The 16,326-nt window shown below is 33.1% G+C and overlaps 1 long non-coding RNA gene across 1 annotated transcript in view; it reads left to right on the top strand.

Annotated features, from left to right (window-relative positions):
- The window catches only part of LOC146994961 (uncharacterized), a 151,411-nt gene extending 137,887 nt beyond the window's left edge, over positions 1 to 13,524 (top strand). Inside the window, exon 2 of the long non-coding RNA XR_015043672.1 lies at positions 12,665 to 13,524. This is a non-coding gene — a long non-coding RNA (uncharacterized LOC146994961). The remainder of the gene's footprint in view (positions 1 to 12,664) is intronic.
- Positions 13,525 to 16,326: the final 2,802 nt, after the last annotated feature.

Here is a 16,326-nt window from a genome sequence, read left to right as displayed (position 1 = left end):
CATATTACATTTCTTTACTTCCATCTTATATATATTTTTTGTTTTTGTTTGTAGAGACATTAGGTATTTTTGGAAACAGGCAAGATGAAGAATGAGAAAACGCCTTCGCCGGGAATCGTACCACAGACTTCTGTACAACCAGAATGAAGAACCACTATACGACGAAGGCGGGAGAAATACCTTATATGTTTATTTAAGTAAAAGTAAAAATAAGTATCATAAAAAATATTAGGTAAAATGGCACAGCGATGATCTCGGTGTTTAAGCTTTGCAATGTTTCGGATTTAGTACTAGTACATGGCACCTTTACTTCACTTAAGTATAAGATGTCTCAACAAAAGAACCCGATTTAATATATTTAAAAAATAATTTAATTTTAGGAAATTAAAAATATTTTTGCTCTTAAGAAAACATGTTAATGTTTCGATTTAAGAATATCAAGTTTGGAAAAGTAATTTTTACACTTTAAAATTAATTAAACTGCCCTGAAATCTTTTTAAAAATGTGTAAGTACACTCTATATTTACGTATGCGGCGATATAATTTTGTTCTCTTTAAAACACTTATTAATCTAATAACTTATTTAAAAAAGATTTGAATGCATTTTTGTATATAATCCTAGACGCCTTTTGCTGTAATTTTTCGAAGTTGTAAGTCAACGTTAATTTATTTTTTGCTTCATTCAGTTTCCAGTTATTAAACTTCAAATTGAAATTAATAAGAATAGTAATCGCAATTCAAAATTTCCGGAAATTTTTCAACTAGATACCAACAGAAGTAATAACTAATATACAAATATCCAGATATTTTGAAATTATTAAAAAGCTATTTAAATTATTTAAAACTCCAAATGATATATATATTGTAATGATTAGTACTGGGAATAATATGTCACAGAAATATTTATAAATTTAAAATATGTGCCAAAAGATCACAGATAAGACAAAAATTATATAAATATAACTTGCGTTTCTAAAAATATTTACCTACTAATAGCATCCAACAATGAAATACTATTTCAGAGTTACATTAAAATGAATTATGAAACATTGTAGACTATGCGCGGAAGAGTTCCATTAAACATCCATTATGGCATTCTTTTATAAAGCTACTGTAGAATTATTCCTGATTTCATCAAAACGTAAGTACACTGAAATGAGTAAAAACATAGACATTACTACTCCAAGCAAAGTATACATAGAGTGGATTTTATTCATATGTCTCTCTGTTTTGATATAGTAAATAGTTTTGCATTTGTCTACGTTCCTCTGCTTTTAAACAAGACGTATTTAAACAGAAGAGCTTAGAAGATTATGATTTTCGTTTGGAAATAATGTATGTTTTATTGGTTTACGAATCTAAAAGCTTCTTCTCTTTGATAGTTAACGAAAAGAGATGGAAGCTGCTGCATACTTAACAAGGTAATGACTTTGATATATTTTCGGAATAACTATAAATTTTAGAGTAGGTCTTTATGTATGCTTATATTTTGTTAGAATATAGTGGAACAGGAATCTTTCGAAACTCTGTCGAGTTCTCGTGTTTTCTGCTTTATGAATATAGATGTAAAATGTAAACTGTCGCCTGTGAATGTCGCCTGTAGATTCAAAAATTAATACTGTAGCAACAAGAATTAGCTTACATTTCGTAAATTTCTCATATTAATCAAATTTACAGTTACACACTTAAAGACTTTATTTCGCATATGACATCCTGGGGTATCTACAGCATTCGTTATCAATGTGCCTTAATATACATTGGCCAAGATAGGAGATAGGTGACGGGGTTCACGGGCAATGTCCCTTTACCATTAGGTTAATCGGTTTAGCACCGTGCCCACCCCCATCTAGAGCCATAGTTATTGAATATCAAAACAATAAATACACGGCCAAACAAGGGCTAGAATTATTATATATGAGTTTGCATACTGCCATGAAAGGATTACATTTTCATAAATAAACAGAAATAAACGACTGTGGCAGGCATGATAAGTTGTACATAACATAAACAGTACTACAAACCATTTAAATATTAAATAACTAACTGAAAAAGCAAATGGTACTGGACTCGATTATATAATTACAGTATCTACACAAAAAATAATGCAGTATAATAGTAGATTTACATAACAGTACCATACAAAATTATTACAGTACGATGCGAGACTTTTATAATTGCACAAGGTAAATTATCTTTATGTGACTGAAAAGACAATATGTTGCGAATTTGAGAAAACTATAAAGACATAAATAGTTGCAGTTACATTATTTCTAAATTACACAACCCTATTGAAAAATGATGTATACTACAGAGCATTATGCTATGTTGATAATACCGTACTATACCAGATTATATTTCAATACAATATATAAAATACAAAAGAATGCCATGCAGATTTTACAATATATGCCATTCTATGTTTGCATGCTATACAATAGTAATTAAATATATAATTTGCACAAGATTATGTTACTATACTATACAATACCATAGGACAAGATAAGAAAACCTTGATATTTTGCTCCAAGGAACATGAGATATGCATTAAAAGAGATCTGATGTGAGCACTACATTATTTACTTGTACGGCATATTAAATTATGCACATGTTTACTGCATTTCATTTAAACTTATTTTCGCGAATTTCAATTCAGTTCTCTCTTCTAGGCTAGGGAAAAATACATAAAAATTCAAAACATATTCATTAAAAAAGCGGCATTAGGCTTAGTGGAACTTAAACAAACAACTTTTAAATTGTTGATAATTCTACAACTATTGTATGAAGATTAACTAGCGGCTTAAAACCCTTAACCGAATATAACAACAATAAATTAATCACTTTTAAAGCGAAGAATGCACAATTTACTAACATATAAGAATAAAAAAAATTGAGCTCACGGGACGGGTAACAGAGTGAGCATATATAATATGCATATATTTATATACTTTTGGTGCGGCCATTTGCAACCAAAAGAGGAGGTACACATTTACATTTTATAGCAGTTCCATCTACAAAATTTCAACCTTCTGAGGCTACTCTTTTTTGAGTTATGCGAGATACGTACATACGCAAGTACAGACGTCAAGAAAAAATTTCTTTGCATTTTAAATCCATTTTGAAAAAAAGCGTCCTTAATTCTGTCTTTACCTATAGATGAAATGTAAAAACATCGTTTAAATGGAATCGAGTTACAGTCAAATGAAGAACGGTCAAAATGAATATTTTCATTGAAATACGATATCCGAAATTTTTCGCGATTACAGTACTTCTTTTGCTTGGTACAAGAAAGTAAAAAAGAAATGTAAAAAGCTTCCAATTCCTAACATAGCTGGTCACGAAATCTCAAATTCCTTTGCCTGCAACCAAAATTATTAAAAAAAAACATTCCTCATCGGCTAATTAGATTTTTTAGAGGCGTTTCATATTCGTAAAAAAACTTTTAGTTCTAATTAAGGATTTCAGTTTTATTATTTTTATTATACATTAAGTTTTTAAAGAAATTATATAATAGTCATTTTTTCTTTTTGTCAATAGATGGCGCCAATGGCTTTGTTTCCTCTTCCTTTGCTGAAAACAATCTCGAATTTTTTGCCTATAGCTATCGCTTGAACTCATGCTTTTTTTTCCTTATTTAACTCCTGTAAATGAATCGGAAGGTTCTATTTAATCTTCAAAGAGTCGTGGAAATGGTGTCAGACGAAAACATCGCAGGAAAACGACAGTGCAAGGCGAAAACATCCATCTTATAAAACGCTGTGGAGAAAAGAAAGCAAGCATAAAACACCCCAGTTCTAAAACGTGGTGTTCATTCAGTGGAAACATCATAGTTCTAAAACATCGAGGTATGAAACATCGTCCTCGAAAATAAAGCGATTCAAAAACATCGCAGTTTTAAAACATCTTAGTGGAAAATATCGTGGTAAAATAGGAAGCACCTACAAATTATCGCATGATGAAACATCGCATATATGTGTTTTTCATGCTTTAAGAGTTGTAAATGTTTTAGAGTTGTAATGATTTGTAAGCGCATAATACAGAGGAATATTTTTAAATTTATATTTTATATTTGAGTTAATTAATAATTTTTGTCTAAATAAGCAGGAAAGAAACTTGATCATTCAAAACTGAAAATGATAGAAAATTAATGCTACGCACCACAGTTGAGAGCATGTAGTTAACTATTAAAGTTCATTATTTAATTGATCTAGTTTATAAAGTTGTATTGATAGTTTTCTCGAAAAATATAATCTAAACAAGATTAGAGAAAGGAAGCTGAGAAACTACATGAAGTTACCGATACTAAAATTGTTAATTAATTAGTTCTAATGAGTTAATTTTCAATGTTTGACTGCTTACGTTTCCTTGACTTTTTAGCAAAATATATTAATTAATTCAAAAATATGAAACCTAGAGATTAAAATATTACTTATTTATTCTTACGAAGTCATTACATTTACAGCTTTTAAAGCCCTAAAAACATCACGTCTGCTATGTTAACGTCATGCGACGATTTGTAGCTGCCTTGACTTTTACCATTATATTTCGACAACGATGCTTTAAAACTGCGATGTTTTTAAACAGCTTTATTTTTGACATCAATGATTTAGAACCGCGAAGTGGAGAACTTCATGGAGAACTTCTAACTGAAAGTAGCTCACATCCACGTTATACATGGGAAAAACAACGAAAGCGCCCATACAAACAGCCCGTACGCCTGGAATCGAACCCAGATCAGACTACCCATTGTTCATCGACTTTACCGCTCAGCCATTAGTGTGCCAATATATATGAGGTGTTCTTCTGGAGTGCGGAAATGTATGACGATAATAACTGTGTTTAAACTTCCGAATCAGAATCGTTCGTTTCAAAAGAAACCTTAATTTATACCAATTAATGTATTTCTAGATTTATTAAGGCTTGCAAACTGGAAGTATGTGACTATATTCAACGATTGCGGAAATATAAGTCGGATAAGGTCTTTTAAGCCGGGCAAGGAACTAGGCACACAAAGGGTGGCCATAAAAAAACTTCCCCGATGTATGATACTCTAGCGGCGTATCCGCACACTCAAGTGAAATGGAATTTCAGTGTATGCGCTCGAGATTGTAATTTAAAACAATAGAGCTCTTACGGGTACTGTGAAATTACTTCGAAATTTTCGAATGGCACTTTTTTCCCGAGCAAATTCATCAGCGTACTGAGAAACCGTAAGTTACTTTGAACGATATATATATGACGAAAATTGCCACAGTAGAGCTTTTACAAAAAAGAATATTGTAAAGAATGAATGGCAACAAAACAGAGGAAAGGCAAAAATTTTTTATTAGAACTAAAAGTTTTAAAACTGTACAACATTTCAAGATCAAGTCATCTCCCGTAACTTTGTAGTTTCGCGGCCACCTCATTCCGCCGACCTCACTCCGATGGATTTTTGGATCTGGGGTTATCTGAAATCTAATATGCATACATCAAATCCATGAGATTTATCAGAATTTTAAGGCACCATGAAATGTAAAGTTTCACAGATTCTTCCCTTGATGTTACGCTCGTAATTGTTTTCAACAATCTTCCGCATGTAATGCGTTATCGTCTGCGAAAGTGGACTTGTACAAAACTTGTACTTCCAGAAAAGTTTGTTTCCCTCTCCTCTCTGGTGTCGTCATTGGTGCTTTACAACGATCTTCTTTGAAAATGTTTTACGACGGCAATTTTCCTCATACGTGTTTCGTTGCAAGCCATTTTTGGTTTCTCAATGCGTTAATCAATTTGCGCAGGAAAAAGTTGGTTTTGCAGTTCAAAAATTTCGGTATTGTTTCACTGAAACTGTAACCGTGAGAGCTCTGTTGTTTCAAACCATCACAGTCTCGAACGCATACCTTCAAGTAACAATACTTGAAATTTCCTTTCGAGTGTTTAAGCAAATAGGCCGCTAAGCTTTCACATATCGGGGAAGTTTTTTTATGGCATTCTGTATAAATATAGAGTTTAGTATTGCCGATTGCAATAAAAAAGGACAGGTGCACAACCAGATGTTATAGCAGTCCCATATACAAAATTTCAACATTCTACGCTTAATCTTTTTTAAGCTAAATACATACGTACGTACCAAAAATGGCGTGCAACGAAACCAAAAATGGCTTGCAACAACGTACGTAGGAAAAATCTCTTTTGAATCCATTTTAAATCTATTTTAAATTCCATTTCTTAAAAAAAAAAAAAAAACATTCTTTTATTCTGTACACACGTACACAGAAAAAAAAAAAAAAAAAAAAAAAAAAAATCGTCAAATGGATTCGGGAACGGTCAAAATTGATATTCTGATGGAATATGATACCAGTAATTTTTCACGATTGCACTACTTACTTTAATTCGTACAAGGAAGTAAACATGTATGAAAATTTTCTCTTTAAATAAAATCATAAAAAGGCACGGTTATTTAATTTGAATACCGTAAAACCTAATTTAACTACAAACTCTAAATATCCGTAGTTAGTTTTTCGAAGAACAAAATAAACAGATATTCGCGCATTTAAAATATATTCCAACTTTCCTAGTATTATAATGAAAATTACTGGACCTATGTAAATATTGTATATAGTTCTTAAAATATGTATTTACCAATAGCTTCAAAGCAATGAAATGTTATTTCGGAATCCCATTAAAGTTAGTTATGAAATATTAATGCGTACTAAAGAAGTTCTATTAAATATCCATAATGGAATCATTCTTTTTGAAAGTTATTGCAGAACTTTTACAAATATAAGGTGCATTGAATCTGAAGTATAGTCTGCAAAGGCATTATTACTCTAACAAAAGGATGTCTAGAATATATTTTACACTTTTGTACAGATATGTCGGCCTGTTTAGATGCATTAAAGCAAAGACCGCTTATGTGGTTTGGGGATTTTTCTCTGCTTTTAGAGAAGACATATCTAAGCTGCGGAGCTCAGGAGATTAAATCTTAGTTTTTTAATAAAAAGGTATGTCTTCGGCTGGTTTATGAATTCAAAGGTTCGTTATGAAAAAAGAACAGAAATTTGCTATATGCTTATTTATCATTAGACAGCATTACGCTGGAATATGATTGCAAAATAGGAATAGTGTTAGAGTATGTAATAACTATTTATAGGAACATATTTCTTCAGAATGATTCGGAAATGAAAGTATACGAGACCACTTGTCGGGCTTAGATATTTTCTACTTCACGAAAAAGACTCGTAACAAGTATTATCTGAACATTGGAAATTCTATACTTTCTAAATTTAAAAAAAAATAAAAGGCAAATATGAAACCCAATCCTAGCTATCTGAGTTCTTCAATAATTCTTAATTTTAATATATATTTATTTATTTATATGGATGTTAGTTTATGTTGACGGTTATGTATTTGGTAACACATTCCTTGTTGAAAAATAAATAGGTAGTATTTTAGTAAAAGTAACTACTTATTTAATATTTTGATTAATTATCGTGTAAAATTAATTTATTAAAAAGATACACGGAAGACATATTTAAAAAAATCAATTTAATACTAAATATTTATTTTTAATTTTAATAAAACATTGTATTGTAAGTAATATTTTTGCAAATTTACACTCATGTCCATAAATTAAGGATAATTCGGAGTCACGCGGAAATCGAACTTTAAAATAAATATATCACCTCTAAAATCACTACACACATCTTCAAGAATCATATGCAAATTTCAGGAAGTAACCAGATGACACCGATGGTACGTTACAATGACGAGAGTGTAAGAGAGTGATATATAAGGAATACAGGCAAAGAAATAAAATTGTTCGCAGGCGCTTTATAAGCATTTCAGTGCAACAAACGAATAGTTATGACACAAAGGACGCATTTGGAGGATTTTTTACCTGGTAAAATTACCGGCCGTCTGGAATGTGAGCGTACCGAACTGGAAGTATCAGACGAACTTGGAATTGCCCAGAGTGTCATCTCCAGGCTTTGGCAACGCTTCCAAGATGATGGTAATGTCAGTAGATGTTACAGCACAGATCGCCCCAGAGTTACAACGCCGAATGAGGACCGGTATTTGGCAGCTACTGCCAAAAGAAACAGGCGGAGCACAGTCTCAGACCTGTCTCGTCAGCTCTCTTCAGCCACTGGTACAACAATTTCAAGGCAGACCCTGTATAGACGCTTAGGGCAGATTGGTCTGTATGCTCGTAGACCTATCAGATGCGTTCCACTTACTGCAACTCACTGTCGCCTGCGGTTAGCCTGGAGTAGAGAGCATGCATTGTGGACACCGCAACAGGTGGGCTTGTGTCATGTCCAGGTTAAGCTTGCAGTCTGATTATCGCCGGACTTTCATATGGAGAGCTCCAGGTGTACCCGTTACCACCAAGAAAACATCATTGAACGACACCGTTACGGTGGTGCAGGAGTGGAATTATTCTGGGTTCTAGAACTGACCTGCATGTTCAAATTGGAACCATGACAAGCCAAATCTATCGGGACGTCATTCTGGAACAACATGTACGTTTGGTTCGGGGCGCCATGGGCGCACAGTTTGTGTTTATGGATGACCACGTTCGTCCTCACCGTGCAAACATCGTAAGCGAATGCCTTCAATCGAAGGATATCACCCGTATGGACTGGCCAGCATTCTCACCGGATTTGAATCCAGTAGAGAACGTGTGGGACATGCTTGGCCAACAAGTTGCAGCCCGTCAACCTCCTCCTACATGTCTACCGGAACTTCGAAGAGCATTGCTTTTTGAGTGGTGTAATATTCCCTAAGATCAGATCGATAATTTGATACTCAGCATGCCTAGGCGTTGTACGGACTGTATTGCATCGTCTGGGAGAAATACAATGTATTAACAATCATACCAACCATGTAATATTGGTTTTTGGTAAACAGGTTTTTTTTTCTAATTTGCTCTAGGGAGAAAAAATCGCTATTTTTTTTAATAATATCTAACATATAGCATCGTTTTTTGCTCTTTACCTTTTGTTTAATAAATAAGCTTTACAAATAAATCAAATTTGGTTTGCTTCTAACTCTTCCTTTGCCTGATTTTGCATTATCCTTAATTTATGGACATGAGTGTATTTTTGAAAATTTTAAATGGCTCAGTTCAGTACCATCTTTGATAAGAAATGTTATTCCATTGAATTCAGTAGCAATATACATTTGTAACAATATAAATTCAATAGCAATATACATTCAGTAACAATATACGTTGAGTAGCAATACACTTCAGAGCAATATGTATTTGTTCATGAAAAAGTATCAGCTTTTTCGTGAAATGTCTATATTATCCAATGATTACTAGTTAGGAGTTATGTTTTGAGATGATAAATTTTGGAATCAAAGGAAATTGTCTTCTTTTGATAACAGAAAAAAGAAGTCCTTGCCTACTGATTCTGTTACAAAGTACATTCTTCATTTTATGTGTGCCAACAATGCGTTTATGCTTTAATAAAAAATACGTTAATATTCAAGTTTCTTGGGCGAGGAATACGAGTTTCAGTCTTTTACTAAAAACCATAACATAGCATTTCTCAGTGCTACCATATAGCAACTCAGAATCATAGGTTTCATGACTTTCAGAATCTCTGATATCAAAAATTCGAAAAAGTATGTCCGTCTTTACCGGACTATTTGAAATTGTGACACATAAAGAAGTGTTTAATTTTAGGCCAGTTCAAATTCCTCTTAAAAGAACATATCTTAAGATAAATTTTCCGATAAGCATATATAACGAACGTTATTGCATCAGTATAGGGTTTTCTCATGCTACTTAGCGGCATTTGAAATAATGAAAGTAATATTTTAACCAGTTTTAGAATGTTTTGAGTTCAGCTTTCTAAAAGTGATTCATACATTTTTTGTACCATTTTACTTTCAATCTAGCCTATTGTATACGGTCGAAGGTAAGGTTCAATTTATAGCCCGGGTATTGGAATATAGCAAAAACTCACGGGAAAAAGGGGAGGCTCTAAAAGGGGGAGGCGAATGTCTTCGTAGAAGATCTTTTAAGGGAAACTAATTTTAATGTTATATATAAGGGAAAATGTCACCCAGATGGTATAGTGCTTAGGGAAGCCGACTGCGTTACCAAAGGGCCCGGACTCTAATCTCGGAGAAGGCATAGTTACAACTGCCCGTCCTTTCGTAGGAGGCAAAAGTGACTCACCTATTAGATGCCTCCCTAATAAAGTGACCACCGCACCTGGCCTTAGTAGTGGGCAAGGCCTATGATGATGACTTGTGCCGCCTTCTGGAAACTATATATATACACTCTATAACAAAATATCGAAGCACCAAGAAGTTGCCCGATGAATACAAAAGTTAGTAGATAGGAAGATTATGTACAGAATAGGAAGTGATTAAAATTTCAGAACAATTCAGTGATTTATTTCAGTTACATAATTACAAAGTAATGAGCTGAATAATGTGTTGATCCACCTCTAGTCTAGTTGCAAGCTGCCACACGGCGTGGCATAGACTAATAAAGCTACCAGATGGTCATCTGAGGTATTTCTCACCAAATTTGCTCTAATTGTCGGGCTAGGTCATCAACATTCCCTGGTAGTTGCAATCGCCTTTCCATCATATCCCGGACATGCTCGATGAGAGAGAGAGATCTGGCTGGCCAAGGAAGTATTTGACAAGCTGTAACACAGTTAATAGCAACACGTGCCGTATGTGGTCTGGCATTATCTTACTGAAAGATAAGGCCAGCGTACTGCAATAGGAACGGTAGCAAAACAGATCTCAGAATGTCGTTGACGTACCGCTGTACTGTAAATGTGCCTCTGATGACGACCAAAGGATTCCGGCTATCAAGAGAAATAATACCCCAGACCGTAACTCCTGGTTGAGGGCCTATGTAGCGTGCAATAGTGAAAGCAGGATTGGCAAGCTGCTCTGGGCGTCTCCAGATGATCTTCTGGACGTTTTGTATGATCGTTACGACACAGTTGGAAGCGGGATTCATCGCTGAATACTATATATACCAGTCAACCTCATTTCAACCTGATCGAGTCATGATTTCACCTGATCATGAGTGGTAGGTGGCGTAATGGTTGGTACCAGCGTATATTTCGCTCTATCAGCCGTTTGCGAATGGTCATGGTGGACACTCATGTGCGGGTCGCACATGAGTGATGGTTGATATCGATGAATCAGGCATCTGATGTGACAGCTGATCTGACAATCAATCTATCGTCCCGATCTGCTGCGGTCCTCTCAATCCAATGATACGACCTCTTTCAAACTTTGACAGTTGCTCGTAATGAGTTCCAATCTTGCCGTGAGGCACTTTTCAGTCGTTGAAAGGTATCCTAAATCGCAATGCAACAAAATGTTTTTAACAACAGTTCAAGAATAGCTCCTTATACACATTTGCCTGATGCGCAGTTCCGATGCATTGCATATTGCACTATTCACCCATTGGACACTAAATTTTAATCATTTCTATATTTGGTCAAACATTTATGCTTACGAAATTTCAAAGCAATTAAATGATTCCTTCTTGGTGTATCGATGTTTTTGTTATAGAATGTATATATATATATATAGTATTGTATGATCTTAAATTCTCTAAGTTAGAAAACAAGTTATTCTAATACTTGCGCAATAGCTGCAAAGTAAGATAATAATAATTTATTTACTAAAGAAATATTGATTATATTATCTCCTAATATTAATTTTAGTAGAAGTATCTAAAAAGAGTGAACCCATAGGTAGGAAGTTTAATTCCTAAAATTGTTTTAAAGTAACTTGAATGTAAGTTGTTAAAAATGTTTTATGGGGACTTGAAGTAAATCATGAATAACAAAATTTCAATTGGAGAAAGAAATTAAATTCAAAGCAAGCAATTATTGCTATTGATCGGAAATTAGTTGACTTTTCAAGGGGAACAAACCAACTCCCGTTCAATGAACAATAATTAATAAATAAATACGAAGGTGTTTCGTCTTTTACTCAAGTAATAATGGTGATGCCAAACTGGCAAATTAAGTTAGGTCAAACATTTCTGTGAAGTGAAGGTATTTAGAACCAAAGTAGAGTATCATTCTTATTAAGAACTCATTCTTATTAAGCATTTTCGCTAATAAAATTTTGAGTGAAAAGCAATTTATGTAGTAAAATTGACAAAATACTTGAGTAATTGTACCCCGACACCCTCGTTTTTATGCATTTAATTCAAAACTATTTGTAAAAAATTAAACATTGGTAATCTTAATTGGAATTATGAAATAGAACTCAAAGTAACTAAAAATAACATTAGAAAATTAAGAAATATAATGCAATCTTTGCAAAAGCAAATCAAATAATAAAAATTGAAAATTAATATATATATAATAAGAAAAGGGAATGTACATGAAGATATAAAAGACCAGAAGAAACATTAATTAACTTACGTTCTTTCTAGTGGGATGTGGGCAAAATGTTTTCTTCGGCGTATTACTCAGAAGGGTTGTGTGTCCGAAATTCTTTATCGGCAGCGGCAGCTTTGAATTATTTCAATTGGCGAAACTTCTGAGAAGTACAGAAAGCAATGTTTTATACTAAAATGTAAAATCCGAAATTTGATCTATATTAGCCTACAATTTTTAGATTTTTGAATTTTTGAATTTTCATCTGAAACCTTCTGAATTTTTAAATTTTCGATTTCTCATTCTAGGAATCCAAGACATACTTTCGATCTTCAATACTCACTCCCACGCTTCAGTGGAGGACGTGGCGTGCATCTGTGTTCACTCTCCTGGTTCTTGTCAACTTAAAGGTAGTTTGGGGAAGATATCAGACATCGCACTGACAATTATTGAATGTGATACTGATGGAATGTGATATGGTGACATTAATAGAATGTGATGGTACAATACACATCTTCAAATTACCTACACAATACCACAAGGATTGTTTTCAATATCAGATAGCCAGGTGTTTAATATTAAAAAGTGCATTAATTGTGATGGTTAAACATATTAAATACAAGAGAAATTTTGAAAATAAGTGACATTTGATTACAAGTCCAAAAATAACAGAAGTATCAACTTGAACATAACATAAACAGATATATGATACTGATTTTTTATCATCATTGCTTACACCTCCGAAAAGACAATTTTGAATTTTCAGCTGCATTCTTTTCCTTAGTGATAGACATCTGATCCAGGGTCATGGAATTCTTATCTTTTCTTTTCTGCCTGAATACTAACTCTTGCACACTTTTTGATGGCACAATGTGTGTGTTGTGAATTTGTTTTATCACCGCTCAATAGAATGTCTTTTGTGATTACAGTCTGTTACTTTAAACCAAGTACTTCAAGGTCATAGAGACTCTCCCCTCATAGTCGATCATAACGTGCGTCCTCAGTATCACACAAGGACCGTAGGAAGATTTTAGCAAAATAGAGAATTCGACTTTTTTATACAATTATTACCAAGGTTATGAAGCGTGGTTTGCGAGGTGAGAATGTCCTCGAACTGCTTTTTCTAACTAATGTAACTTTTTCTAACTTATAAATGCAACAGACTGTAGTAATGTAGTTATTTCTTCTTTTTAACACCAGATGAGTCAGAACGACTGCGTTAGAAAGTGCAGACATAACTTGATGGTAATTAAATGTGACGCTGCTTTTTCTCAATGAAGCTCAGACATTAAGTGATGAGTCTCGACCAATTAATATGCTTCGCTCACTAAAACCTCATATTTATACCTCGAAGTAAGTTTCTAATTTACGCAAAATTTTGCTGTGCTTGTTATGATGCATCTCTTAAACCTGCTAAAATAAAACTATATATTTCGGCAGTATGAGGCTAACATGAATCTGTGCATGCTTCTCTGTCGTACCGCAGTTTTGACAAATATTGTTGTTAGTTGAAATTAATTATTGAATTCTTTGCATAAGCAGTTAGAAATATTACTCTGCTCACTTTTTTATCACAAAAAATGTTTAAGGATATTATGTTGAGTTAATCTGAATATTGGTACAAACTTCTAGATTTCCGAATGAATGATCGACTTAAATATATCGTCCTTTCAATATTAAATAAATAACAATTAACATTTTGATACTTATTACCTTTACATTCCTATATTCAAGGAATATATTTAAACTTCCACCGAAAGTTATAAAACTAAAATAATTAATAAAACTAATTTCTGCATCTTTGATTAACAGACAGTGATGATTCAAAGTGTTTTCAAACGAAAACTTAAATTTAAAGCTTAACTACAAGGCTCTGCTACTTCACGGTTAATAACTTACTAGGCGGTCTGAGACAAATCCACAAACTGATGGCAATATTTCTTAAGACAGACAGTAACAGAGAAATTTTTTTACAAGAAGTTATAAGGTATTTTTCCCACCTTCTTAGTATGCCTTCGTGGTGTAATGGTCAGCATGCTCGATGTGTATTCGTGAGGTCCGTTCTTTGATTCCCGGTGAGGGCATTACTCATTTTTTATCTTTTCTGCTTCAAAATAATCTAATGCCACTACAGTGGAGCTCGAACCACAAAGAGATGGTGGATGATGATTCTCCACTACCAGAATTTGGCGATTGGGTCCCCTAATTCCCAGTCGCCCTTTAAAAGGAGGAGTATATAAGGTATTTCTCCAGCCTTCTTATCATGCCTTTGAGGTATAATGGTCAGCACGCTAGACGCGTATTCGAGAGATCCGTGGTTCGAATCCCGGCGAGGGCATTGCTCATTTTTTATGTCTCCTGCTTTAAAAACAAAATTACCGAATGTCTCTATAAGGTAATGTTGCTAAACCCTTCTAAAAAGGATTTTTGTTCTTATTAAAAACTCACTTCATTCATGTATTATGGTGGAGCAGACAAAAAAACAGAACGGCAGAAATGATTTTTAAATAAAAAGTACGTTTAATGTACATTTGCAGTTCTTACAGTCTAGTAATTAATAAATTACGTATTTTGGGCTATAATACGCATTTAATGTATATAATAAACATAACTCATTTAGGATACATAGCTAAATACCGCTAATTTAAAGAAGCATAATTTATTTTACGCATAAAGTGGGCGCATGCTTTTGTATTGTTTTAATCTACCTACTTATGAGAATTTAGCTCTTTTATGCTAAATATGAACTGTAAAGTAAAGCAACTGAGTTGAATAATGGTTATATTTTTCGTCAATTGTGTTCAGTTCTTCGTTTATTTTTCAAAATTTATTATGATTAATTATTATTATTGTTACTGAATAGTATTATTACTATTAATAATACTCCTATTACTGAATAGCGTTAAGTTTTTAAAAAATCTCTATTCACTTCTAAATTACAATGCCTGTTCTAAGATTGTATCTTGAGGGAAATAAACTTCATTTCCTTAATTTGCTTTCCCTTGCAGTCAAAATTATTTTTATAGAACATTTGTCTGCAAAAACCAATAAAAATATTAGAGCTGTAACTGTTAAGCAGTATTCATCTCGTGTAAACTGAAAAAGGGCAATAAAAATGCCATGAAAGGGTTCTGTTGTGGAGGCACAACTTCTGCAGTTATCTATTTTATAGCTGTGTTAACTAGTTTTACGATGCAAAACGTATAAAAACTTAATACTAATTTCCGTTTATGTACAAAATTTCCCTTTTTTAGGCTTGAATACTATATATGATAAAAGCAAGAAGAATCGGAATTTAAGTCGTAATGTGTTTATGGCGCCAAAAGCACATTCGAAGAAATGAGGAAAGAATGTAAACTTTCTGCGTGAATTTAGAATAAGGAAAGGCTTTGATACGAAGTTCCCCCCCCCCGCTTTATGCGATTTTCTTTCTCAAGGTAATATGAATTTATAAAGTTATATAGGCTGCTGCGTTCGTTTGTAGTTTTATTGATGTGCGTGCCTGTGTTTTAATGACGGATATAAACGTATATTCAGAGAGAAATGAGGCATGCAATATAAACTGATGAATTTTAACTGAAAAATTATTGGAGTTTATATTTCTCTTATGAGTATTTATGAATTAGAACAATTAATATCCTTGAAAATTCTTAAAGCATTATTTTGTAATTAGAGTATTTATTATTTATAAAATTATATTCTACACTATTAATATTACAAATTTTTCGTTTGTAAAGAATTACTTTATTTAACTATTCTATGCATGTGCAAAGAAATAATACTAGTCGTTAAAATTCGATGTCAGACATATTCTGTGTATTTTATGAACATGCATTTATGCTCAATACTTTAAGAAAGATACTAAGGTTTGTTAATTTTCTCACCGTGTTTTTTTCTGTTCCACATATTGTATAGAATATAGTCGCATAAATTCAAGAATTTACAAAATTAAAGGGGACATAATTTTTAT

This window comes from Stegodyphus dumicola, chromosome 10 (assembly GCF_044657685.1).
Source record: "Stegodyphus dumicola isolate Sdum_Otavi_A_Nest chromosome 10, ASM4465768v1".
In the NCBI taxonomy this organism is placed as follows: domain Eukaryota; kingdom Metazoa; phylum Arthropoda; class Arachnida; order Araneae; family Eresidae; genus Stegodyphus; species Stegodyphus dumicola.
This window is presented reverse-complemented; position numbering and strand designations above follow the sequence as displayed.